Here is a 27,394-nt window from a genome sequence, read left to right on the forward strand (position 1 = left end):
AAATTGACATAAACTTAAAACGCCTAAGCTGCGAAATACTCGTTGGGAATGAGTTAAATTCCAAGAAACGCCTATACCTTAAATACTTGCCCACATTCACTGAATGTAGGGACAGTGAATTGTAATCGTAAAAGGAGCTAGGGTTTTTCCCTGAGAATCTTACAAAGATGAAACTTGGAAACCCTAGGTCTAACGGCGTCAACCTAAAGAACTTGAAACAGATTGTTTCATGACTCCATTATCGCATAGTACGATGCGACACTTGCGCAGCAAGTGCAGAGTCATATGGTCTTGTGATTGGATCACAAGAAAAAGGCCAAATTCTTGCAATGAGGATGGCGGATCCTTACGCAAGTTATCTTGCAAGAGGATGAACACTTTAGTATCCTTCTTGAGTAAAGAAGATTGATTAGAAACTAAAGACTAGCCGATAAACTGAAGTAATCAATGAACGTAAGGTTTGACCAAGTTGGGTTAATAGGGTACGCCCTAACTCAGGATATAGGGGATCTTGCCAAGTTGCAAGTCATCTTGGATCAAGTTCTGGATCCATTCGAAAGGAAGGATTCATTCCTTAGCAGTTTGCCAACAACAAAAACAATTAATGGAAATGTTTGTGCTTGCTATAGATTTTAGAGCACTGTTTGGCTTTGTTTGATCAATGAATTAAAAGATAAATGGATATCTATACTTCAAGTTGAAGGCTTGAAGGGAGAGGCAGCTTCAATTACCCCAGACTGCCTGCCTGACCCTAACCAAGGGGGTTGTTGACCGCGCCAGGATAGTGGACCGAACCCACCGCGAGAGGTCTCTCCATTGAGCGCTACTTGGAGCAGGAGGACGCTTGGGTGCCAGGGGGGCTCTGGCCGTAAATCCCTCACCTTCCGAGCCCTGCACAAGAGGCTAACGTGACTCGGGATTGGATCTCGAGGCTCTCATACTAGTCTACGGGCGGAACTTGGATTAGTGATCCCTGTGGGTTGCTGGATAGCCTTCAGGTGGATTATGGATAAGCCTACAGGCTGGACTCTTTGTATTTCAAAGTTAAATATGATAACTTGTTAATAAGGAACTTGTCTGATATTGTTTTTCTATGTCAAGTGATAAGATTACATGAAGGAACTAGTGCCTAACGGGTTAATTAAAGAAGCTAGTTGTTACATGTCCAACTAATGTGTTAGGTAATTAAATAACTAAAAAAACCCGAGGAAAGTGCGGAGAATGGGCCATAGGTCTGTCCTATGGATGGGTGGTCCCCATTGGCCAGCAACTTTTCTCAAATCATGATGGATAGCAAGAAGATCGTCAAAGAACAAAAGCGTTGACCTAGAGTTATGATTAAACCCGATTTACGCTGTTTTAGGGGAACGGAATGGGACTATGACTTATGGCAGAGAGGTTGAGCTTTGCATCCCTCTCGTTTCCCATTCTCATTCAATCAAGTGTAGCGTGAATCCGCTTCCGACCTGGCATTTCTACGTAAAGTAGTTTGCTTGGGTCCGGCGCTAGTTGCTGTTAGGAAATGACCAATCAAGAAAACCCTACTTCACGTCGATCCTAAGTGGGAACGGCCGGATTACTTCCGCTACATGGCAGACGCGGAAAGCCCTAGATCGCAAACCCCGTAACATTCCATGGGAGTGTCGGGCGGGCTTTCTAGACATCCTTTGCAATGGACTGCTAAGACATGTCCTGAAGATGCAAGTGGACACATTACATCCCCGCAGATGATGTGGTTTTTGATCCTCGGTCCCGGTTGAGCAATGCGGAGTACTCCATTTCTCGCGTACCGTTATAGATCAACTGTCGGTAACTCCAATGCCCAAATTAACCTTTGCATGAGTTTCATGCGGGGTGTGGAAAGTCAGACTAGCAATGTTTTTCAAACGGGAATATTACATTCTCTCCCCCTTGGAGGAATCGAGATATCCTCATCTCAAGATGAACTGGGGATATTGTTGGTCCATCTAAGTGGTGTCTTCCTCGGGATAATCTTTCCACTAGATGAGGCATTCTCTCAAGGTTCCGGATCTTGGTTGTCTCTCCCTAACATCTAAGATCCTGTGAGGCCGTAGCTCAAGGACTCCTTGGCTAGGCATTACAACTTGTTGGTCATCAAGTACATGGCTGGGATTAGGTACATACTTCTTCAATAGGCTGATATGGAATACATTATGAACCTTTAGGTTCTCAGGGAGTTGCAGTCTATAAGCATTAGGTCCTAGGCACTTGAGGATCTTGTATGGTCCACAATACCTTGGACTTAGCTTCTTGCAATCTCCTAAGGTTAGGGAACTCTTCTTTGGGCGTACGCGAATGAAGACTATTTCTCCTTCCTCGAAGGTTCTATCTTGACACTTCAAATCCGTGTATGCCTTTTGTCTATCCTTGGCGGCTTGGATGTCCTGCCTTATTGACTTTATTTTGTCATCCATCTCTTCCAGCATTTGCCTTGAAGCTTCAAACCTCAAGGTTGGATCTGAGAAGTTTAGGGAACTTCAATAGTCATGACCATACAATGCTTGAAAAGGGGTCATCTGAATGCTTTGTTGGTAAGAAGCATTATAGGTAAACTCAACCAAGGGCAAGTATTGAATCCACCTTTCTGGTGCACTGCAGCAGTGTACCCTTAGCATATCCTCGATGAGTTGATTGACTCGCTCCGTTTGGCCATCAGTTTGGGGATGGTAAGCTGTAGTAAAACAGAGTTGAGTCCCAATGGCTTCAAAGATAGCTCTCCAAAAGTGTGATGTGAAGAGAGAATCACGATCACTAATGATTCTTCTGGGTAACCCATGTAGCTGGAATATCTCCTTGATAAACAACCTTGCTATGTCTGAGGATTTATAGTTTGTCTTGATAGGAATAAGGTGTGCAACCTTAGTAAGCATGTCAACCACAACCATGATGGAGTTGTATCCTCCCTGAAATTGGGGTAGGCCAACAACAAAGTCCATACTGATGAATTCCCATTTCATTTGGGGAATGTCAAGTGGTTGCAACTTCCCCGGCATTTTGACATGTTCGGCCTTAATACGTTGACAAGACAAATACTTGGTGATATATTTGAGAACATCACCTTTAAGCCTCTCCCAATAGTAGCTCTTCCTAACTGCATTGAGAGTCTTGGCATAGCCAAGATGTCTTGAGAAAGGGGAATCATGAGCTTCCCCCAGTATCTTCTGCTTAAGTGACTGGCTTGCCAATATACATAATCTCGTTCTATAGTAGACAAGTCCACTACTAATAGAGAATTCATGTTACTTAGCCTTTAGCTTTTGGTCCTGGTCCTTGATGGGGATTTCCCTTAGCATATTTTGATAGGCTGGATCATGGCATGCTTCTTCTCTAGCTAGCTCAATTATTGGGTTATTTGGCATGGATACCTTTGTGGCTAGAGATCTATGGATTTTGCAAGATTAGAGAATTAAGGAATGCCTTGCGACTGAGTGCATCGACAACTACATTCTCCTTCCCAGGTCGGTATTTGATTTCAAAATCATAGTCCTCCAGCATTTCAATCCATTGACGTTGCCTCATGTTGAGCTCGTTCTGGGTAAAGATCCACTTGAGACTTTTATGATCCGTCACTAGAGTAAACTTGTTACCCAACAAGTAGTGTCTCCAAAGCTTTAGAGCATGGATGATAGCTAACAGTTCTAGATCATGGGTAGCATAATTCTTATGCTATAGGATGACCTTCTTGCATGAGCACACATCCTAAGGCAAGTGTGCTAGCATCGGTTACCATTTTGAATTCCTTACTGAGGTCTGAATGTTTCAGTATAAGTGCTGATACCAAACTTTGCTTTAATCTATCAAAGCTAAATTGTTCGATAGCTGACCATGCAATGGGTGTTTGCTTCTTCAGTAAATCCATCAGAGGTGGTGCAATCAAAGCATAGTTTCTGATGAAGACCCTATACCATCCTATCAATCCAAGAAAACTACGTATTTCTTTGACAGTTGTTGGTATTGGCCATTCTAGAACATCTCTAACTTTGGATGGATCCACTGAGATTCCTTCGGCTGATACGGTGAATCCCAGATATTCAATCTGACATTTGAAGAATGCACACTTCTTCATCTTAGCGTAGAGCTTGTGTGCCCTCATTGTCTCAAGGACAATCCGAAGTTGGGATTCATTATCTTCTTCTTGTTTGGAATAGACTAAGGTTTCATCGAAGCAGACGAGTAGGAAGTCATCAAGATATGGCCTAAAGATATCATGCATTAACTTGTTGAAGGTGGCAGGCGCATTCGTGAGCCTGAATAACATAACTAGGAACTCAAAGTGTCCATATCTTGTGTTGAAGGCCATCTTTGGGATATCTTCTTCCTTGATCCTTATCTGATAGTAACCAGACCTAATATCAATCTTGGAGAAGATCTTCGCACCCTGAAGACAATCAAGAAGCTTATCTATTCTAGAAATAGGGTACTTGTTCTTAACAGTTGATTGATTCAACCCTCTGTAATCATTACACAGTCGAAGCATTCCATCTTTCTTTTTCTGGAACAGTATTGGAGCTCCCCATGGTGAACTACTAGGACGAATGTAGCCATGATTTAGCAGTTGCTTGAGTTGCTCCTTCAGATCAATTGCTTTCGGGATGGATATCCTATAAGGTCTCTTTGCAATTGGCGTAGCTCCTGGCACTAGCTTGATATCATGATCCACTTCTCTTTGAGACAGGAGTTCTGTCAACTCTTTAGGAAATACATATGCGTGTTCCTTTAGCCACGAAGGTTCTTCACTAGACTCCTGCTTCTAATCTAACTTATTGAGCTTAATCAAGTAGACAGATAGTCCCTTTCTAACTCCCTTTATAATCCAAGATGCTTTGCCCAATTGAATTTTCGACTTTCCAGCCTCACCTTGAGTTATGACCAATTCCCCTTCAGAGTTTCGAAAGGAAATTTGGTTTTTTCCACAATGAATGTGGGTGTCATTAGGTTTAAGCCAATGCATTCCAAGTAGACACTCATGGATACCTAGGTTCATGACTTTGAATTTGACCGAAGTCATCTTTCCTCCGAGAAAGAATTCCACCTTAGCAGTTTGCTTGGTACAAGTGACCTCATGACCATTTTCTAGTTCCACAAGCAAGGTAGGTGCTTCTACTGTGGCTATTCCTAATCTTCTTGCACAAGTTGGTGAGATAAAGGAATGTGTACTGCCACAATCAATGAAGGTTTTGAAACCTTTACCTTGATAGTCTGATTGTGTTTGAATCACCGAAAACTGGCGATTTGGGTCTTTCTTGTGAAGAGCGGCATGGACTGTCGCCCTTTCAAACTATGCTTCCATGCTCGGATATTCTTCTTTGCACATTTCCCTATTAGCAACACAGGTGGTTCTTCCTGTGCCTTTGGTAACGGCTCCCTAGCCATAGCTAGTTCCTTGGAAAGATGCTTGACAATGCCCTTCACCAAGCTTGGGACATTGCCTCTTGATATGACCGGGCTCGTTGTAGTGGAAACAATAGAGATTTCAGCCATTGCTTTGGGTAGGGACAAAGTTGTTGGCATTATTAGTCCTTGCTTTCTTTCTTTGTCCCCGGTTTTAACCTTGAACTCTCTTCACTTGGGGCCTATATGCTCCTATGTTATGGTCATTATAAGACCAAGTTTTGTTGCTTCTTGGCCTAGCCTGCACCTCCTGAATTATGGGCACAACTCAAATGAGTGCATCCTGTAGATCTATTGGGCATATAGATTCGAGGCAGGTATTCACTGGTGGGTTTAAACCAGCACAAAATTTCGACACCTGCTATGTCATGTCCATCTGTGGTGCATACTTAAGAAGTGAGAAAAATTTTGAGTGGTATGCGTCAAGAGTGAATCCCGGCTGTTTCATCTTGTAGAACTCATTCATTTTTTGCGTGCGATACATAGGTGGTAAGTATCTTCCTTGCACAGATTTCTTCATATTTTCCCAGGTAACGGTCCCTTTGAGATCCCTTGATCTTGGCACCATTGCTTCCACCAAATCCTGCTTTGTCGATGTTGGCGAGCATAGCCTGGTTGGTAGGTGCAGTACTGGCTGCTTCAAAGTAATCTTCCATAGACTCTATCCAAATCTCAGCATCCGCTTGGACAGTCCTACCTTTCACGTCAATTTCTGGCGGCTTGATCTACTTGAGAAGAAACTTCTTCTCCTGGATCACGGTAGTACTTGATGTAGGGGGAAAACTCGGAATCTGTACCTGGGGTTGTGCCTGGATAGAGGATTCTTAACGTTATAACTCGCTAATCATTATGATTTTATATTTCATACCCAATTCAACTATCAACCAAGAAACCTAGCCACTTAACTTTTTATCAATTCTCATAGACAAGACAGACATTGATAAAAAGAAGTCTTATTCCATTTATATGGGCCTAGCCCTTTCAGAGTACAATATTTCTTGGGATGGTAAAGCAACTGTTACATTAGTTTGGGGAGAATAATGTTGTGTTGCATTTAGCTACGAGAGTTGGATAATAGTATAGTTTCGGGTCATGGATCTTGAGGAATCGGTAAGTCATCGGAAGATTAGGGTATCCTTTCCTTTGGTACCCATTCTTCTTATAGCATCCCAACACCTTGATTTTGTCGACGAGGATTACACGGGTCACTTCCTCGTATACATATGAGTTCAGCTCAACCCTCCGACCTTCGATATGTAAAGTTGACTTTACGTGAGCCTTCACAAAAATGAACACCTTCACGATCTTCAGATCCTCCAACCACTTGATCCTCTTTAGGTTGGTTCTAAGGTACACAAACTAGTGGGTAGCTATGTAGTAGATTCCTGAGTCACCCATCCATCTCCGTTCCACGTATAAAGGTGATGGATTATAAATACAGTCTAGGATGTTCATCATATCGATCCTTTGTCGATAATCTGAGGAGTGCATAGCAGTCATAAACATGACTCGGAACACTAAGAACCTGTTCCATGCTTCATAATTCTGCAAGACACCATCGAAAGTAAAGAAATGTTCTCAATAGCAACATTTTCTTTACTTCATCTTATTAAGATTTCTTAAAAATAAATCCTTCATTAGTTTGCTCTGATACCAACAGTAACGTGTCCACCTGTTCCTGTCAGGACACTCTTAGCAATCCATCAGAAAGGGGGTCTAAAAAGCTCCGCCTGGTACTCCCATGGAATGTTACAGGGTTTGCGATCTAGGACTTTTTGCGTCTGCCACGTAGCGGAAGTATTCTGGCCATTCCCACTTAGGATTGACCTGAATCAGGGTTTCCCCTAATGGTCATTTCCTAAATGGCAACTAGGGTCGAACCTCGAGCAAACTACTTTACACAAAAATGCCAGGTCCGACGCGGATTCACGCTGCACTTTCTTCAAGGAGAATGGGAAACAAGAGGGATGCAAGGCTCGACCTCCCTGCATAAGGCATAGTCCCATTCCATTCCCCTAAAATAGCATAAACCGGGATTATTATAACCTAGACTCTGGGTCAGCGCCCTTGCTATTCATTTCCTTTAAGAAGATCTCCTTGCTGTCCATTATGATTGAGAAAAGTTCCCGGCCAACCAGGACCACCCATCCGTAGGACGGACCCATGGCCACATCCACCGCACTTTCCTCAGATTGTTTTACTTGTCTAATTACCTACCACATCTAGTTGGGCATGCATCAAGCAGCTTCCTTACTTAGCCCGTTAGGTACCGATTCCTTCACGAAATCTTAGCACTTGACATAGAAAAGCAGTGTCAAACAAGTTCCTTTTCAACAGGTTATCATATTTATCTTTGGAATACATTCATAAAGTCCAGCCCGTAGGCTTATCCATAATCCGCCCGAAGGCTATCCAGCAATACACAAGGAGTATTAATCCAAGATTTTGCCCGTAGACTAGTACGTGGGCCTCGAGATCCAATCTGGAGTCACGTTGGCCTTGTTCAAATTCAAAGAGGCAGATAGATGATAGACATAGTGAAGCAACTAGCTTCCTCTCTCACACTCCATTATTCATACCACACTCAATAGTGAAAGATACAACCTACGGTCATAAGACCATTCACACCAAAGGCACCGACTTATTTAACGTATCTAATTACTATGGCTAGACTAGCTGTGTCCAGCTCATGTCGGTCAACACACACTAAATGAGCTTGATATTCTAACACTCCCCCTCAAGCTCAAGACAGCATATGTACTCCAAGTAGCTGTCTAAAACCATAGAACTTATCTTTACACAAAGACTTGGTAAAGATATCTGCTACCTGCTCATCAGTCCTCACATGCATAAGATCAACCTTTCCTGCAAGGACCATCTCACGAATAAAGTGGTAGTGTACCTCTATGTGTTTTGTCCTGGCATGGTAAACTGGATTAATGGCCAGGAGTACACTACTCAGATTATCACATAACAGTTTCACTGGAGCATCAACCTGAATATCCAAGTCAGCCATAAGCTTGAGCACCCAAGCAATCTCACATGCTGCCAATGCAGCCCCCCTGTACTCTGCCTCAGTACTAGATAAAGCAACCGTAGGTTGCTTCTTGATGCTCCAACTGATCATGCCACTACCAAAGCCAAAGGCATAGCCACTCATAGATCGTCTGTCAGTTGAGCATCCTGCCCAATCTGCATCTGTGTATCCAATCAGTATCAAGAACTTATCTCTGACATAGAACAGCCCATAGTCTACAGTGGACTTAACATACCTCATGATGCGTCTAACTGCATCCAAGTGCGGCTTTCTCGGCTTTTGCATAAACTGGCTTATCAGTCCTACTGCATAGCTCAAGTCAGGCCTAGTGATGGTCAAGTAAATCAGACTACCGACCATCTGCCTGTACATAGTCACATCTTCTACTTCAGCCCCAGTGTTCATGTCTAGCTTTACATTCTGGTCCAGAGGTGTATCCAGTGGTTTGCATTCAGCCATGCCATACTTCTTAAGCATTTCCGTGGCATAGTGCTTCTGCATCAGCCATAAGCCATTTTCAGCTGGTATGACCTCAATACCCAAGAAATACTTCAGATCTCCCAGATCTTTCATGTCAAATTCAGATTTCAGCATCTTCATAGCATGCTGAATTCCCATGTCATCATCTCCAGTGATTATCAGGTCATCAACATATATGACCAGCACTACCAAGCCATTGTCAGTCTTCTTTGTAAACAGGTTGTGATCAGCCCTGCCAACAACGAATCCAAGACTCTGCAAGTAACTGCTGATCCTAGCATGCCAGGCTCTCGGAGCCTATTTCAGCCCGTATAATGCCTTTTTCAGCCTGCATACATAATGTTGAAAATCAGGGTGCACATACCCTTCCGGCTGAACCATGTATACATCCTCTACTAAATCACCATTGAGGAATGCATTCTTAACATCCATCTGCTGCAATTTCCAGCCTTTGGCAGTAGCCAAGGCAATAACAATTCGTATGGTTGCCATTTTTGCAACCGGGCTGAATGTTTCATCATAATCCAACCCATACTACTGAGCATATCCTTTAGCAACCGGCCTTGCTTTGTACCTTTCCACACAACCATCAAACTTACATTTGATTTTATAAACCCATTTGCAGCCAACAAGCTTTTTCCCTTCAGGCAGTGGTACCAAATCCCAAGTCTGATTTTCAGCCAAGGCTTTCATCTCTTCGTCCATAGCCATGCACCAATTTTCATCCTTTGCTGCTTCAGCATAAGTACCTGGTTCTTTGATCTCCATCACTTTTGTCATGTATGCATAATGCTTTGCAGAATAACCAGAGTACATCAACCTGTCAACAGGGTATCTGACCCTCTGTGATCGTCTAGGCTGTGGTGCACTACTCGATTCACCTCTCTCATGAGGTGGAATGTACCTGTTTTGCCTCGTGCCAGGCGTATAGACAGTCGGAATACCAAGTTCGTTGTCTAAAGTATCACTAGACTCAAAGCCCGAAGTCATTTTGCCAGGTGTCATCATACCATCCTCAATAACTTTCTCTTTTCCTTTGCTGTCCAAGACATCATGTCTCCCCCTCACTGACATACCCATGTCAGTGGACGGTGAGCTCCTCAATCTCCCTGTCCATGGGGATACTGTCTGACTGATAGGTCCTGTCATAGCAGTGCTCTGCTGCATATCAACTGTAGAGACATGAGTGGAAGGCAGATCAGATGGCACTGCAACTGGTGAGACATACCAAGAGCCTAGCTCATCAAAGATGACATCCTTGCTTACCAAAGTCTCCCTGGTAGAGGGATCATAACATTTGTATGCCTTTTTCTCTTGCGAGTATCCAATGAACACACTCTTATGCGCTTTGGGATCCAAATTTTTCCTTTTCTCATTTGGAATGTGCACATAAGCAAGACAGCCAAAGACCTTCATGTGTCTTACATCCGGCTTATAGCCATAGAGCCTCTCAAACGGTGTCATGTCATGAATGCCTGCAGTGGGAGTCCTGTTCAGAATATATGCGGCTGTCACAACAGCCTCTGCCCAATAGTAAAGCGGCATATGCTTCTCATTCATCATGGCCCTAGCAGCTTCCATCAGAACCCTGTTCTTCCTTTTAGCTACTCCGTTTTGCTGTGGAGTGTAGCTGCAGGTTAGCTGCTTACGAATGTCATTTTCAGCCAAAAAATCAGCAAATTCATTGGAGACATACTCCCCACCGCTATCAGATCTCAAGCAAGAGATGTAACACTCAAATTCCTTCTCAACCTGTGCCTTAAATTTCTGAAAAATAGCAAAGACCTCATCTTTTGTTTTCAATATGTAAAGCCAGGTATATCGACTGTAGTCATCAATGAAAGATACATAGTATCTGGAACCCCCCATAGATGCATTATGAGCTGGTCCCCAAACATCAGAGTGCACTAACTGCAGTGGTCGTGTACTCTGTCTTACATGCCTGACAGACGGCAATCGTGACTGCTTACCAAACTGGCAAGCCTCGCAGACATGACCAATATCTGAATATTGGAATCTAGGTAGCCCTGTTACCAGCTGCTTCTTCTGCATGGTCTGCAGCCTCTGCAAATTGACATGCCCCACTCTCTTGTGCCAAATCTCTAAGTCCCTGATAGTGCCAGAACCCTGAGCAAACATAGCGGAATTTAGCTTTGGCAGTGTAGCATCAAGAGTGAACATTCTTCCATTTCTGTGGCCTTTCGCGATCAACTTGCATCCATTGCCAAACTCTTCAATAAAGCAACCATGCTTATTGAAGCGAACCTGCAAGTTCTGCTCTGTCATTTGGCCCACAGACAATAGGTTCTTCGTAATCGAAGGAACATGCAAAACATCATGAAGATTCTTCTTCCTGCCATCATGTACAACCAGAGGCACTTTGCCTTTATGCTCAATGCTATGTTGTGTGTCATCACCTGTGCATACATAGCCATACTTTTCAGCCACCATATCCGTGAACCAATCACCATGAGGGGTCATGTGATTCGACGCCCCCGATTCAATGTACCACACTACATCATCCAATGAATTTTTAGCAGCCTTATCTTTGACATATTGCATGGCAAACAGTCTATCACCAGAGTCATCTGCCTGACTGGACGTAGCATAATGTCCATGCTGCTTGCCCTTCTGATTTCCCTGCTTCTTCCAGCAATCCTTTGCAATATGCCCATACTTTCCGCAGTAGTGACAATCCTTGTCCTTATTTGGATTGTCTAACTGACGCAGCTGCTGCCATGAGCCTCTGCCATGGGAGTTCGATCTCCCCCTGCCTTGAAAGTTGCCACTACCTCTTGCATTTGATGACTGCTGATTGCTATTACTATAGGATGCATTCTGTTGGCCTCCTCTGCTAGATCCATAGCCTCTACTAGGGCTACCACGACCATGTTGATTTGAATAAAAAATTGCATCCTTATTCTTTGAGTTGCTTGACCCTGTAGCTAAGCCAAGCTTTACCTCTTCATGAATCAATAATGCAACTAGCTCATTAAAATCAGGCATCTCAGCCCGCACAGATACTGAAGTGTCAAAAGACTTGTACTCCGGACCCAAGCCATTTAAGGTCACTGCAACCATATCCTCATATTCTACCTGTGAGCCAACAGATGCGAACTGATCTGCTAAGGTTTTAATCTCCGTGACATAGTCCTGTATGGATCTGTTCTTCCTCTCTATGTTGTTGAATTTTTGCTTCAGTTGTATCTTCCTAGCACTCGTAGTTGTGCCATAGTACCTGACCAATATATTCCATGCATCTGCTGGGGATTTACAGTTCATGATCTGCATCACCATAGCATCCGAGATACATAATGACAGCCAATGTAAAACTCTGCGAGCTCTTTCCGTCCAAGCTCGATGCGCTCGTCTTTGATCAGCGGTAGGATTCCGATCTGGAACTTCAGGTTCAGCCTCAATACCTGTCACTAAGTCCCAGTATCCTTTGCCTATCAGAAAGTTCTCCATGCGGAACTTCCATATTGCATAATTGTTACTATCAAGCTTTTGTCCCACAATCTGGGTTACATTATCAGTTCTATCAGCATTTGCCATGTTGCAGACCTTGCCTAGCTACCTGCAAACCAAGATCTTCTTAACAGTTCAACTTCAGTCCGGAACTGTTTATGACAGTTTTCTGCAATTAATTGTAGAAAAAAACTAGTAAATTTCAGTCAAATATCAGCCCAAACAAAGTCACAATCGATTGATCCAACTCATAAAGACAACTACCAATACATATGCCTAATGTTCGGTTCAGATTTAACTCTTGCAGACCCACTGCCAGGGTTCAAAAGCATGCAGTCCAAACGTGTAAACTGCAATTACAACAGCCTTTCCAAAGTCAAACTCTACCTGGATACACGTAATGCATGTTCCAAAACTGCTTAGTTGACTGCGGGTACATGTGTCAAGCCATGCATAGGCATAGAACCTCAAAATAGTATATAACCAGCATATATGAATATTGTAAATAAATTCCCAGATTTCAAATAGCCAATGCACTGCCAACAGGGATTAATTTCAGTCCCAAATATCCATAAACCATTTGCATTACTTCTGTTTCCAATGCTCAATCATTCAACAGTCATAGACCGAGTCTTCAAGTGCCTACGGAACAAACCCAGCCAACTAGTTCTTCAGAAATAACCAATTTGTGCTTTATGTCTGCAAATTTTTTCAATTTTTCAGCCTATCACAAGCTCTCAGATCAGGCCATTTCAAGCTCCAAGTTTATGTCAAAATACCCAAGAAGTATGACATGTCTTCTACCAAGCATCAAGTGCTACATCCAAGTTCAATGTACATGCCAAAGAGCATCCAAATATGCAGACTTCCCAAGTGTACAATGTCACTGTAAGTTCACTGACAGTTCAGCCCTGTGTATTCAGATCTGTACACCTCTATTACAGCTCCCACATGAGCTCCCACAAGAGCAATAGTAAGATAGACCCTTCAAGAACCTTCCTTGGTATGTATCCAAGCTCTATGCAACCCGACAAGTACTATACTCCTTGAATCTCAGCCAATGAGAGCAGCCTGTTCATAGGCACAGTCCACACAGACTGTTCAGAGTACATTCAGATCAGATTTGCCCACTTGTTGATGCTCAACGGAGCTTTGGTGAATCTCCAGACAAGCTATACTCCTAGTGATGCTCAATAGAGCCTTGGTAAGCAGTCCATGTGCTGAATCTCAGCCATGGAGTTCAGCTTGGAAACAGGCGCAAACACGCTGGCTAGACAGATCTGTGCTGCTGCACATCTTGCTCATTACCATGACAATGATACACTCACTGATGCTCAATCAGTCCTTGGAAGACTTCTCAGCAAGCCACAACCCTTCTTCTATTGAGTGCATTCCATCAGTGAGCCCATTCATGGCTCTGATACCATGTTCAAATTCAAAGAGGCAGATAGATGACAGACAGAGTGAAGCAACTAGCTTCCTCTCTCACACTCCATTATTCATACCACACTCAATAGTGAAAGATACAACCTACGGTCATAAGACCATTCACACCAAAGGCACCAACTTATTTAACGTATCTAACTACTATGGCTATACTAGCTGTGTCCAACTCATGTCGGTCAACACACACTAAATGAGCTTGATATTCTAACAGGCCTCTTGTGTAGGGCCCGAAAGGTGAGGAATTTATGGCCAGAGCCCCCCCTGGCACCCAAGCATCCTCCTGCTCCAAGTAGCGCTCAACAGAGAGACCTCACGTGGCGGGTTCGGTCCACCTTCTCGGCGCGGCTAACAACCCCCTTGGTTAGGGTCAAGTAGACAGTCAAGAGTAACTGAGGCTGCCTCTCCCTTCAGGCCTTCAACCTGAAGCATTAGATATCTTTTTATCCTATAGTTCCTTGAGCAAACAAAGTAAACAGTGCTCTCTAAAATGTTACAAGCACAATCATTTCCAATGGTCGTTAATTGGCCAACTGCTAAGGAGTGAATATTTCTCTCCGAATGCATCCAGCATTCGATCCGGGATCAATTGCGACTCGGAAAGATCCCCAAGGTTTTGTTTGTTAACCCTATGTCCTTGGGCTAGGGCCGTAACCTATTAACCCAACTTAACCAATACCTTAGGTTCTATTAACACTAAATCATGGCGACTATGTTGCTCCAAATTATTGATTGGTGCTTAGCTTCCAAGCAAATATCTAATTCCCTTATCTTGGCAACTTCTCCCAAGAAAGGTGATATAATAGGATGACTACTCATCCTCTTGCAAGTTAAACTTGCGCAAAAATCTGCCAATCTCATTCCGAGGAATTGGCCATTCTCTTGTGATCAAACCACAAGATCATGCGACGTTGCAACTTGTTGCACAAGTGTCACATCTAATCCATGGGACTATTTCACCCATCAAACGATGTCTTCTAATCACGGAATCATGATTAGATACGAAACATGTTTAGGTTGTCTTCATATCCAATCCATTCCTGATTGCACTAGGCCGACATCGTCGGTCCTAGGGGTTCCACTCAATCCGAGTTTCATCTTTTTAACAAGTGATCTTTAGGGCAAAAACCCTAATTCGTTTCTTGCAAGTACGTCCAACTGTCCCTACATTCCGTGAATGTGGGAAGGACTTTAGGGTATGAGAGTTTCGACTTGGCAATAAGTGCGACTAGGTCAACTCCTTAATGTGCTAAACCCTAGTTAGCACTTGGAGTGTATTGTATCGATTTTACCATCCTAAATAAATCCTTTGTGGTTTAGGTGTTTTGGGTAAACCAATTTACTTGTCTTACGACAAGGATGAGCCATTCCTAAAGAGGTTGTCTTGATCTAAAAGGGGAAAAACTAGTTGCATTGCATCATAATTCACGTAAGCACACGATTCATTTCCTCTAGATTCGCAATCCCTAACTTTTCTTGTTAAGACCAAGCACCTATTAAAATTCACATAACTTCCATTGATCCTACTAGGACCTGGATTCACGATTCATGCTACTAAGCTTTTAAGGTTTTATGTTAAAATGAACCATGCAGCCTTTCCCTAACTACATTTTTGAATGAAATATTCATACGCTGAATGAGCATTACGCAACCTTTCCTAACTACTACGTAGTTAAATCAGATTTATGCCATTTGAAACTAGAGTTAACCTACTTCATGCAACCCTTCGAATCATTTCCATGCCTTGTAATTTCGTATGGTTGATAACGACTTTTTAATGAATCATGAAGAAGATTTGTCTAAAAATGCGACATGCGATTTAATCTTTCCATGCATAATCAAAAGTGTATTACAATAATTTCGACTTTGTAATGATAGTTATTAGTTGTTCTAGATTCGTTACTTTGCAATGCACAAAGGCAACTTGCTAACAATGCATAGACATCTTATGTTCTTTTCCGTTCATTCCATAAAAAAATACAAATGACCAATCTTTAATTGTGAGTTACTTCTTTTAAAATAGCCAATGAATTTCAATCGCATCAAACTAAGTAGATTTGATAAGCATAAGTGCATCCTAATTCCATGAATTAACCATGCATAATTGCAATACTTCCGCGTAAATCAAAAATAGGAAGAAAACTTGGACTTCTGGGTTTGGTGAAATGTCCACATGAATATTAGGAGATGATCCTCCTGTGGTTGCACCTTGTGACTTTTTAGGGCCATCGTGAATTCGACTTCCGGTTTGTGTTTGTGGATCTCGAACTTCTTGCCTTGGCTCCCAGTCTTATGTTCTTGGCCCGTCTCCCTCGTAGACGCAATTCCCTTTGAGGTACCGCTTCCTTGACCGAAGTACTGACTTGCAAAATTTGGCTTTGGAAGGCCTTAGGGTTCTTGTGAAGGCCCTTGGGCAATGGAGGCTTGAGAGCTATTCTTCACCTTGAAATTCCTAGGTTAGGAATGGTTTTGTGGGCCTTGCGGAAAAAGGGAACTCTAAATCCCAAAAAGGCTTTATACCTATTTTCTTTAAAAATATCAGGGTAAAGATCTTATGAAAAAGTGGGTTTAAGGAAACCCTCTTCTTCTCTACAAGACCCAAGGCATTGAGGGCTTGTGAGGGATTTTGTAGGAACGCCTTATAGGCTTCCTCTTTGAAGCTCGCCGGGGGGGGGAATTGGCTTTTGGTGGGTTCAATTTGAAGGGACCTTTAAACCTGGCAAGGGAATGGGCTTGAGATAGATGCAATGGGAAAGGGCTTTAAATCTCAGGGGATAAAATGAACTGATGGAGATCCAATGTGAAGGGGCCTTTAAATCCTGGGGGTGAAATGGGATTTATGGGGAATCCACGGGAAGGGGGACTTTAAAACCGAGGCTGGGAAATGGCTTCTAGGGGATGCAATGGGAAGGGGGCTTAGAGAAGCCCCCTTAAAAGCTTCTAAGAAGCTTTTAACAGCTTCTGGCAGCATGTGGCGGCGTGGAGACGGCGACTTGGAGGGCTTGATGGTGGCTTTCTTTTTTTTGGAACGGGGGCGGCTATTAGGCCTCAAGCGGTGGCGTTCTCTCAGTTGGCGGCTCCCTCTAGCACGGCGGCAGCTCCTTCCTCCTCCACGCACGGATTTTTGTAGCTTCGCCCTTCCTTTTTTTCCCTCGTGTAGCCTATCGGAGCTCTCCCCTCTTCCACATCTACCTTTACCCCCCCCCTACAAAGGGGGCTTTTATAGTCTGGGAGAGAGGGGACCTCCCCCCCCCCACATGGTACCTTGCATGGCTTCTTCCCTTCCACCTCCTCATGTTGCCCTTACTAGCCCATCCCCTTCCCTTAGTCACGCATTGGCTGGGGAAGATAAATAAAAAAATTTGCAATAATTCCATCATTATCCTCTTAACCTCCTCCCAAGAGGATGTTTCCCCGTAGATGATGTGGTTTTTGATCCTCGGTCCCGGTTGATCAATGCGGAGTACTCCATTTCTCGCGTATGGTTATAGATCAATTGCCGGTAACTCCAATGTCGGAATTAACCTTTGCATGAATTTCATGCGGGGTGTGGAAAGTCGAACTAGCAATGTTTTTCAAACGGGAATATTACAATGGGGAGTGTTAGAATATCAAGCTCCCGTTACTCTTCAGTCAGTCTGCCTTTATGTGTGTGACCAACATTAGTTGGATACAGTTGTACACGTGTGTGACATTCAATAAGTCAGTGTAGTCGGTGACTTAACCATAGTTTTTTGGTTAGTCATACTAATGTGTGGAAGTCTCTTTCAGTGTGTATGATGGAAGAATAATGGAAGAATAACAACAATGAGTTGAGACTCATCTTCTGCTCCACTCTATCTCTCTCCCTCTCTTCCAACATAGGGTTGCACAAGAGTTACTTGGTGCTTAATATTCAGCTTTTTCCTAATGCTAAGAATAGTGGAAATCCTATTATTGAGAATATAGAAAAGGATAACTACCCATCATGGAAGTTTTGTGTAATGATATTTCTTATTGAAAAATACACTACAACATATAGACCCAATAGCGACGTTTAAAGTGAAAGAATTATTAATGGACAAATTTGGCATTGCTATATTCACATTGCTATTACTGAAACAATAAATTTGTTGCTATTAGTGTAGCTATATGCATTGCTATTAGCATCACTATTTGCGTCCCTAATTCGGTTAGCAACACTAATAGCGATGCATAAAGATACGCTAATAGCGATGCTAATAGAGATGCTAAAAGTGATTCTAATAGAAATGCATAGAGCGATGATAATAGAGACACAATAGCAATGATTGCAAAGTAAATTTCTAATGCAAATAGCGAGAGTTACATAGGGAAAAAAACTAGGTGGCAGGGCATGCAGCCCTGCTACCCTTCTAGCTATATGCAGTAATTCTTATATAATTAGTTTGCCAATGTCACCTACACATAATGTCTTAAAATTGTGCATTAGATTTTCAACAAAGAAAAAAGAATCCTCTTATTTCAAAAGCTAGGTATAATCAATTCAAAAAGGTATTACTCAAGGAGCTTTTTCATCACTTTATTAGGCCTGAGAAGAAGAAGAGCAATGAACCCCCATATTCTTCATTATTCCATATACTTCACACATATACTGAATGGCTATAAAGAACTAGGTCTAAGTGACTTGATGACCACTCATACTAACTAACTCTATCAAAGTTAAGTGTACTCGACTTATTGACTACGACTCACATGCTAGAAAGATATGGACACTAGGTGTCATGTCAATGTACATGAGTTGAGCTTGAAGTCTTAACACTCTTCCTCAAGCTCAAACTAGCTATTGTACTCCAAGTAGCTCCTTGAAACGAATGAATTTCTCTTTACCACAAGTGATTTGGTAAAGATATCCGCTACCTGGTCTTCTGTCTTCACATGAAGTAGATCAATCTGTTCTACAAGTATCATTTCCTTGATACAGTGGTAATAGACCTCTATGTGTTTGGATCAAGTATGATAGATGGAGTTGCTAGCTAGCATCACACTACTGTGAGATTGTCACAATGCATTGTGACTTTGCTGTCCAACTTGATACCCAAATCATATAGCAGTTTCACAAGCCAAACTACTTCACATGCCGCTAAGGCTGTACCCCTATATTCTACATCTGTACTAGATAAAGCAATGGTAGGTTTCTTCTTACAACTCCAATTGATCATACTACTACCCAAACTAAAAGCATAACCACTAGTTGACCTCCTGTCATAGACACAACCAGCCTAATCAGCATCTGTATAACATGTCATACATGTCCAAGATCAATCTACTTGAACTTCAATAAGCCAAGTACAACTTCTTTCTGCTACATATGTTTCATCTTTTGTACACTAACAGGACCAATGCATTTGCACCAGATTTCTAAATCACAAATCGCTCCAATATCATGGAAAAACATGGGTGCCTTCAATTTCAAGATAGATGCATCCAAGGAAAAAAAGTTGCCATCTCTCTTGCCTTTGTCAATAAATTTACAGCCATTGCCATATTACTCAATAAAACAACCATCCATGTTGAATCTGACTTGCAGATTCTACTCTACCATCTCTCCAACTAACAGTAGATTCTTGGTAATAGAAGGTACATGTAGTATATCATGTAGGCTCTTCTTTCTACCATCATGCATGAAAGAAGACTCTCTCTCTCTCTCTCTCTCTCTCTCTCTCTCTCTCTCTCTCTCTCTCTCTCTCTCTCTCTCTCTACTTTTCTTTTACCTCTCCCTCTCTATATTTGTGTGTGTGTGTGTATGTGTATATGTTTTCTCTCTCTATTCCTCTCTCTTTCTCCATTTTCTCCTCTTTTCTTTATTTTTCTCTCTCCCTATCTATTTCTCTTTCTCTCTCCTCCTCCCTATCTTTACTTCTCTCATTTCTTCCCCCCTCCCCTCTCCCTCCCTCCTCCCTCCTCTCCTTCTTCCTTTCCTCTCTCTATTTTTCTCTCCATCTATCTATATCTTTGCATCCCTCCCTCCCTCTCTCTCTCTCTCTCTTTGCTTATCTCTTACTCTCTATTTCTTTATTTTTATACTGTAACATTCTAAATTCTATCTTTTGCATGAACCCCCTTCTGTGTAAAGGGGATAATGAGATAGCATTTTTTTAAGGATAATGCAAATCTTTTTTATTTCCCTCCCCAATCGACTGTCGTGCTGGAAGGGGAGGGGAATAGAAGCCATGCTGAAGCTCCTCAGTGGGGGCTCGCAGGTGGTAGTGCCATGCATGCGGACACACAAGGGTGAGGAGGACCTTATCCCCTCCCCTATATAATTGAGGGGGGGCTGCAGGAGGCTGAAACGGGATGGAAGGGCAGAGATTGAGAAGATGTTGCTGCCACCTATCACAAAGGAGAAGGGGCTGGCATTGTCCGCGTTGCCGCTGCTACCGAAGAGGAGGGAGTAAGGCCACCTCAACACCGTCCTGAGCAGACGGGGAGCAAAGATAAGGGAGGACAAGGTAGAGGCTACCGCTTGCTATGCCGTGAGGAGGGAGGTCTCCGAACTGCTGATGGAGATGCTGCAACGGTCAAGAAGGGAAGTTGCCGTGAGCTGCCGCCAGCCACCGAGTCACCGCCGTCAACAAACGGCCTAATTACCCCCCCCCCCCCCACGTGGAAGTCATCAAGCTCAAAAGCTTCCAAGGGGGGGGCCTCCTTAACCCCCCTTCCTATACCTTATTATTTCCCCCCCCCCCCGATTTTAATCCTCTTAAGGTCCTTTCACCCCCTTCTTGTGCCATATGAAACCCTTTTTATTACCCCCTGTGTTTTAAGCCCCCTCTCCCATGCGTGTTGGAACCAGGTGATTTAAACCTTTAAGGCCCTTCTTATGGCCTTGAAAAACCCTTTCCTTCCCCCCCCCCCCATTATTGAAACCATCACAAGCACTTAGCCCTTTCCCATGAATATTGGAAACACCCCTTCCCCTCCCAAAAAAATTAAGGCCTTAAAAGGTCTTATTACCCCTCCCTCGAAATTTTAAAGTTCACTTAGGCTCCCTTTCCTTGGGATCCCCTCCGTGTTTTTATAAACCCTTAAGCCCCTTTTCGTGGATATTGGAATCACCCCCCTCCCCCCGCATGTATTGAAATTAATTATAAGATTAGATTATCATCCATTGAATAGTATACTTCGTTTAAGCCTAGATTTATAAATTTCATCTCGTACTATTAATCCATATCCTCTTTGCAATGAATCATCATGGAAAGTGCAAGCATAAAATGATTCTTATGATGCATAAACTCTAGGAAAATATCGTTTGTCAATAGCATAAATTATTAAGTAAAAGATTGCTTGTTTAGCATGAATTTTATTCGCAAAGTGTAGGATTATTTGGAATTAACCTAACCTCAATTCGATAAATTTTAGGTTTGAAAAATCAATTTATGCATAGACAACGAATCATGTGGAAGTAATCTCGAAATTATCTTCTAGAGTTAACCAAATTGACATAAACTTAAAACACCTATACTGCGAAATACTTGTTGGGAATGAGTTAAATTCCAAGAAATGCCTATACCTTAAATACTTGCCCACATTCCCTAAATGTAGGGACAGTGAATTATAATCGTAAAAGGAACTAAGGTTTGTCCCTAAGAATCTTACAAAGATGAAGCTTGGAAACCCTAGGTCTAATGACGTCAGCTTAAAGAATCTAAAACAGATTGTTTCGTGACTCCATTGTCTCATAGTTCTATGCGACGCTTGCGTAGCAAATGTGGAGTCATATGATCTTGTGATTGGATCACAAGAGAATGGCCAAAGTCTCACAATGGGGTTGGCGGATCCTTACGCAAGTTATCTTGCAAGAGGATGAGTACTTTAGTATCCTTCTTGAGTAAGGAAGATTGTTTAGAAACTAAAGACTACACGATTGATTGAAGTAACCAATGAACTCAAGGTTTGACCAAGTTGGGTTAATAGGGTACGCCCTAACCCAGGATATAGGGGATATTGGCAAGTTGCAAGTCATCCCGAATCGAGTGTTTGACGCATTCAAAAGGAAGGATTCATTCCTTAGCAGTTTGCCAACAACAAAAAAATATCAATGGAAATGTTTGTGCTTGCTATAGATTTTAAAGCACTGTTCGGTGATCAATGAATTAAAAGATAAATGGATATCTATACTTCAGGTTGAAGTCCTGAAGGGAGAGGCAGCTTCAGTTACCCCCTACTACCTGCCTGACCCTAACCAAGGGGGTTGTTGACCGCCCTTGGATAGTGGACCGAATCCGCCGTGAGAGGTCTTTGCATTGAGCGCTACTTGAAGCAGGAGGATGCTTGGGTGCCAGGGGGGGCTCTGACTGTAAATCCCTCGCCTTCCAGGTCCTGCACAAGAGGCTAACGTGACTCAGTATTCGATCTCGAGGCCCGCATACTAGTCTACGGGCAGAAACTTGGAATAGTGATCCCTATGGATTGCTGGATAGCCTTCGGGCGGATTGTGGATAAGCCTACGGGCTGGACTCTTTGTATTTCAAAGATAAATATGATAACATGTTAATAAGGAACTTGTTTGATATTGTTTTTCTATGTCAAGTGATAGGATTACGTGAAGGAACTAGTGCGTAACGAGTTAATTAAAGAAGTTGGTTGTTACATGTCCAACTAATGTGTTAGGTAATTAAGTAACTAAAACAACCCCAGGAAAGTGTGGAGGATGGACGATAGGTCCGTCCTACAGATGGGTGGTCCCGGTTGGCCAGGAACTTTTCTCAAAATCACGATGGACAGCAGGAAGATCGTCAAAGAATATGAACAACTAAAGCGTTGACCTAGAGTTATTATTAAACCCAATTTACGCTATTTTAGGGGAACCGAATGGGACTATGCCTTATGGCAACGAGGTTGAGCTTTGCATCCCTCTCATTTCCCATTCTCCTTGAGCCAAGTGTAGCGTGAATCCACTTCGGACCTGGCGTTTTTGCGTAAAGTAGTTTGCTTGGGTCCGACACTAGTTGCCGTTAGGAAATGACCAATAAGAAAAACCCTAATTTAGGTCGATCCTAAGTGGGAACGGCCAGAATGCTTCCGCTACGTGGTAGACGCAGAAAGCCCTAGATCGCAAACCTTGTAACATTCCATGGGAGTGCCGGGCGGAGCTTTCTAGATACCCTTTCTGATGGACTGCTAAGACGTGTCCTGAAGATACAAGTGGACATGTTACAGTTGGTATCAAAGCCGACCAACAACGGAATTGTTTTTTTTGAAATCTTAATAAGTTGAAGTAAAGAAAATATTGATGTCCAAACATTTCCTTACCTTCAATGTTGTCTTGCAGAATTACGAAGCGTGGAACAAGTTCTTGGTATTTCGAGTCATGTTTATGACTGCAATGCATTCTCCGCATTATAGACAAAGTGTTGGGATGATGAACATCCTGGAGCAAATCTATAATCCACCACCTTTGTACATGGAACAAAGATGGACGGGTGCTTCAGGAATGTACTATATAGCCGCCCACCGGTTTGCTTATCTACAAACCAACCTAAAGAGGATCAAGTGGTTGGAAGACCTGAAAGTCGTGAAGCTATTCATTTTTGTGGAAGCTCACATAAACTCAACTTTACATATTCGAGGTCGAAGGGTTGAGATGAACTCATATGTATATGAGGAAGTAACCCGTGTAATCCCCGCTGACAGGATTAAAGTGTTGGGCCACCATGAGAAGTATGGATTCCAACGAAAAGGATATCCTGAACTTCCAATGACTTACCGATCCCTGAAGATCCATGACCCAAAACCATACTATTATACAGTTCCTATAGATAAATGTAATACAGCGTTGTTCTCCCCAAACTAAATGTAACAATTGGCTTATCATCACAAGAAATGTTGTATTCGAAAGGGCTATGGCCATATAAATACAAATAAAAACTTTTTTTTATCAATGTCTGATTGTGCATAAGAGTTGATAAAAAGTTAAATAGCTACATTGTTTACGTAATAGCTGAATTAAAGATGTAATATAAATCAATAATGATTATCATATAATAACGTTAAGAAACCTTTATCCAAGCACAACCCTAGGTACAGGTTCCTAATTTGCCTCCTACATCAAGTACTGTTGTAATCCAGGAGAAGAAGTTTCTTCTCAAGCAGATTAAGCCAGCCGAGTTTGACGGGAGAGGCAGAATCACCCAAGTTGATGCTGAAATTGGGATTGAATCCATGGAGGATTACTTCAAAGCAGCCAATATTGCACCCGCCAATCAGGCTATGCTCGCCAAGCTAAAGCTCATTGGCGAAGCCAGGCTTTGGTGGAAGCAATGGTGCAAGGATCAAGGGATCGCGGAGGGATCCGTTACCTGGGAGAAGCTAAAGAAAGCCGTGGAGGGAAGATACTTGCCACCTGCATATCGCACGCAGAAGATGAATGAGTTCTACGAGCTAAAACAGCTGGGGGTCATGCTTGATGCATACTATTCTAAATTTGTCTCACTTCTTAAGTATGCACCACAGATGCACATGACACAGCAGGTATCTAAATTTTGTGCGGGTTTAAATCCACCAGTCAATACCCGTCTCGAATCTATGCGTCCATCAGATCTTCAAGACGCACTCATTCGAGCAGCGCACTCATTCGAGCGGCACCTATAATTTAAGAGGTGCAGGCTAGACCAAGGGGTAACAAAGCTTGGTCTTATAATGACCCGAACAGAGGAGCATTCAGACCTCAAATGAAGAGAGTTCAAGGTCATAATCAGGGGCAAAGAAAGAAAGCAAGGACTAACAATGTCAATAACTTTGTTCCTACTCAAAGCAATGTCTGAAATCTCCATTGTTTCTATTGCAACGAATCCGGTCACTTCAAGAGGCAATGTCCCAAGCTTGGTGGAGGACATCGCCAAGCGCCTTTCCAAGGAATAGGCCGTGGTCAAGGAGCCATTACCCGAGGAAGAGGAAGAACTGCCTGCATTGCCAATAGGCAAATGTGCGAAGAAGAAGAAGAAGAAGATCCAACCATGGAAGCAGAATTTGAAAGGGCGACAGTCCATGCCGCTCTACACAAGAAAGGACTGAATCGCTAGTTCTCGATGATTCAGACACCATCGGACTATCAAGGTAAAAGTTTCAAGACCTTGACTGATTGTGGCAGTACACATTCCTTTATCTCACCAAATGTGCAAAAAGATTAGGAATAGCCACAGTAGAAGCACCTACCCTGCTTGTGGAATTGGCAAATGGTCGTGAGGTTACTTGTACCAAGCAAACTGCTAAGGTGGAATTCTTTCTAGGGGGAAAGAAGACTTCGATCAAATTCAGAGTCATGAATTTAGGTATCCATGAGTGTCTACTCGGAATGGATTGGCTTAGGTCTAATGACGCCCACATTCATTGTGGAAAGGGTCAAGTTTCCTTTCGAAACTCTGAAAGGGAATTAGTCACAACTCAAGGTGATGCTAGAGTGCCAAGAATCCAATTGGCCAAAGTATCTCGGATCATAAAAGGAGTCAGAAAAGGATTACATGTTCACTTGATCAAACTCAACAAGTTAGATCAAAAGCAAGAGTCTAATGAAGGACCTTCTTGGCTAAAGGAATATGCAGACATATTCCCTGAAGAGTTGACTAAACTCCCGCCTCAAAGAGAAGTGGATCATGAGATTAAGTTAGTACCAGGAGCTACACCAATTCCAAAGAGACCTTATAGAATGTCCATACCAAAAGTAATTGAGTTGAAAGAATAACTCAAGCAACTGCTAGATCAGGGCTACATCCAGTTCACCATGCAGAGCTCCAGTACTATTTCAGAAAAAGAAAGATGGGACACTTCGACTATGTATTGATTACTAAGGATTGAATCAATCAACGGTCAAGAACAAGTACCCTATCCCTAGAATAGATGAGCTTCTTGATCGTCTTTAGAGTGCAAAGATCTTCTCCAAAATTGATCTCAGGTCAGGTTATTATCAAATAAGGATCACGGAAGAACATATCCCAAAGATAGCCTTTAATACAAGATATGGGCACTTTGAGTTCCTAGTTATGTCATTCGGACTTACGAATGCACCTGCCACCTTCAACAGGTTAATGCAGGATATCTTTAGGCCATATCTTGATGATTTCATGCTTGTCTTCTTCGAGGACACTTTATTCTATTCCAAACAAGAAGAAGATCATGAACCCCAACTTTGGATTGTCCTTGAGACAATGAGGTCACATAAGCTATATGCCAAGATGAATAAATGTGCATTCTTCAAGCGTCAGATTGAATACCTGGGATTCATAGTATCAGCAAAAGGAATCTCAGTGGACCCAGCCAAGGTCAAAGATGTGTTTGAATGGCCAATACCAACATTTGTCAAAGAGATACGTAGCTTTCTTGGATTGATAGGATGGTATAGGGTCTTCATAAAAAACTATGCTTTGATTGCAGCACCTCTGACGGACCTACTGAAGAAGCAAACTTCCATTATATGGTAAACTCCCGAACAAAATAGCTTCGATAGATTGAAGCAAAGTTTGGTATCAGCACCTATTCTAAAACTTCCAGACCCCAATAAGAAGTTCGAGGTAGTAACTAATGCTAGCATTCTTGCCTTGGGGTGTATACTCATGTAGGAAGGTCATCCAGTAGCATACTCTTCAAGGAAATGGAAGAGTCATGAAAAGAATTATGCTACGCATGATCTAGAATTGTTAGCTATCATCCATGCTCTAAAGCTTTGGAGACACTACCTGTTGGGTAACAAGTTTACTCTAGTAACTGACCATAAGAGTCTCAAATGGATCTTTACCCAGAATGAGCTCAACATGAGGCAACGTCGGTGGATTGAAGTGTTGGAGGAATATGACTTTGAAATTAAGTACGAACCAGGGAAAGAGAATATAGTTGCCGATACACTTAGTCGCAAGGCGTTCCTTAATTCCCTAATCTTGCAGAACCCATCAACAGCTAGATCTCTAGCTACAAAAGTATCTATGCCAAACAATCCAATACTTGAATTAGCTAGAGAGGATGCATGCCATGATTTGGCCTACCAAACAATGCTAAGGGAGATCTCTATCAAAGATCAAAATCAAAAGTTGCAGGCTAAGTATCATGAATTTTCTATCAATAATGGACTTGTCTATTATAGGACAAGGCTACATATACCAGCAAGCCAGACACTTAAGCAGAAGATATTGTGGGAAGCTCATGATTCCCCTTTCTCAAGACATCCTGGCTATGCCAAGAATCTTAATGCAGTTAGGAAGAGCTACCATTGGGAGAGGCTCAAAGGTGACATTCTCAAATATGTCACCGAGTGTTTGTCTTGCCAACGTATCAAAGCCAAACATGTCATGATGCCAGGGAAACTGCAACCGCTTGACATTCCCCAAATGAAATGGGGACTCATCAGTATGGATTTTGTTGTAGGCCTACCCCAAGTCCAGGGAGGATACAACTCCATCATGGTTGTGGTTGACATGCTTACTAAGGGTGCACACCTTATTCCAGTAAAGACAAACTATAAGGCCTCAGACATTGCAAGATTGTTTATCAAGGAGATATTCAAGCTACATGGTTTACCCAGAAGAATCATTAGTGATCATGATT

Source organism: Lygodium microphyllum, unplaced genomic scaffold, assembly GCF_053477565.2.
Source record: "Lygodium microphyllum isolate KBCC unplaced genomic scaffold, Lygodium_microphyllum_v1.1.10 scaffold_31, whole genome shotgun sequence".
In the NCBI taxonomy this organism is placed as follows: Eukaryota; Viridiplantae; Streptophyta; class Polypodiopsida; order Schizaeales; family Lygodiaceae; genus Lygodium; species Lygodium microphyllum.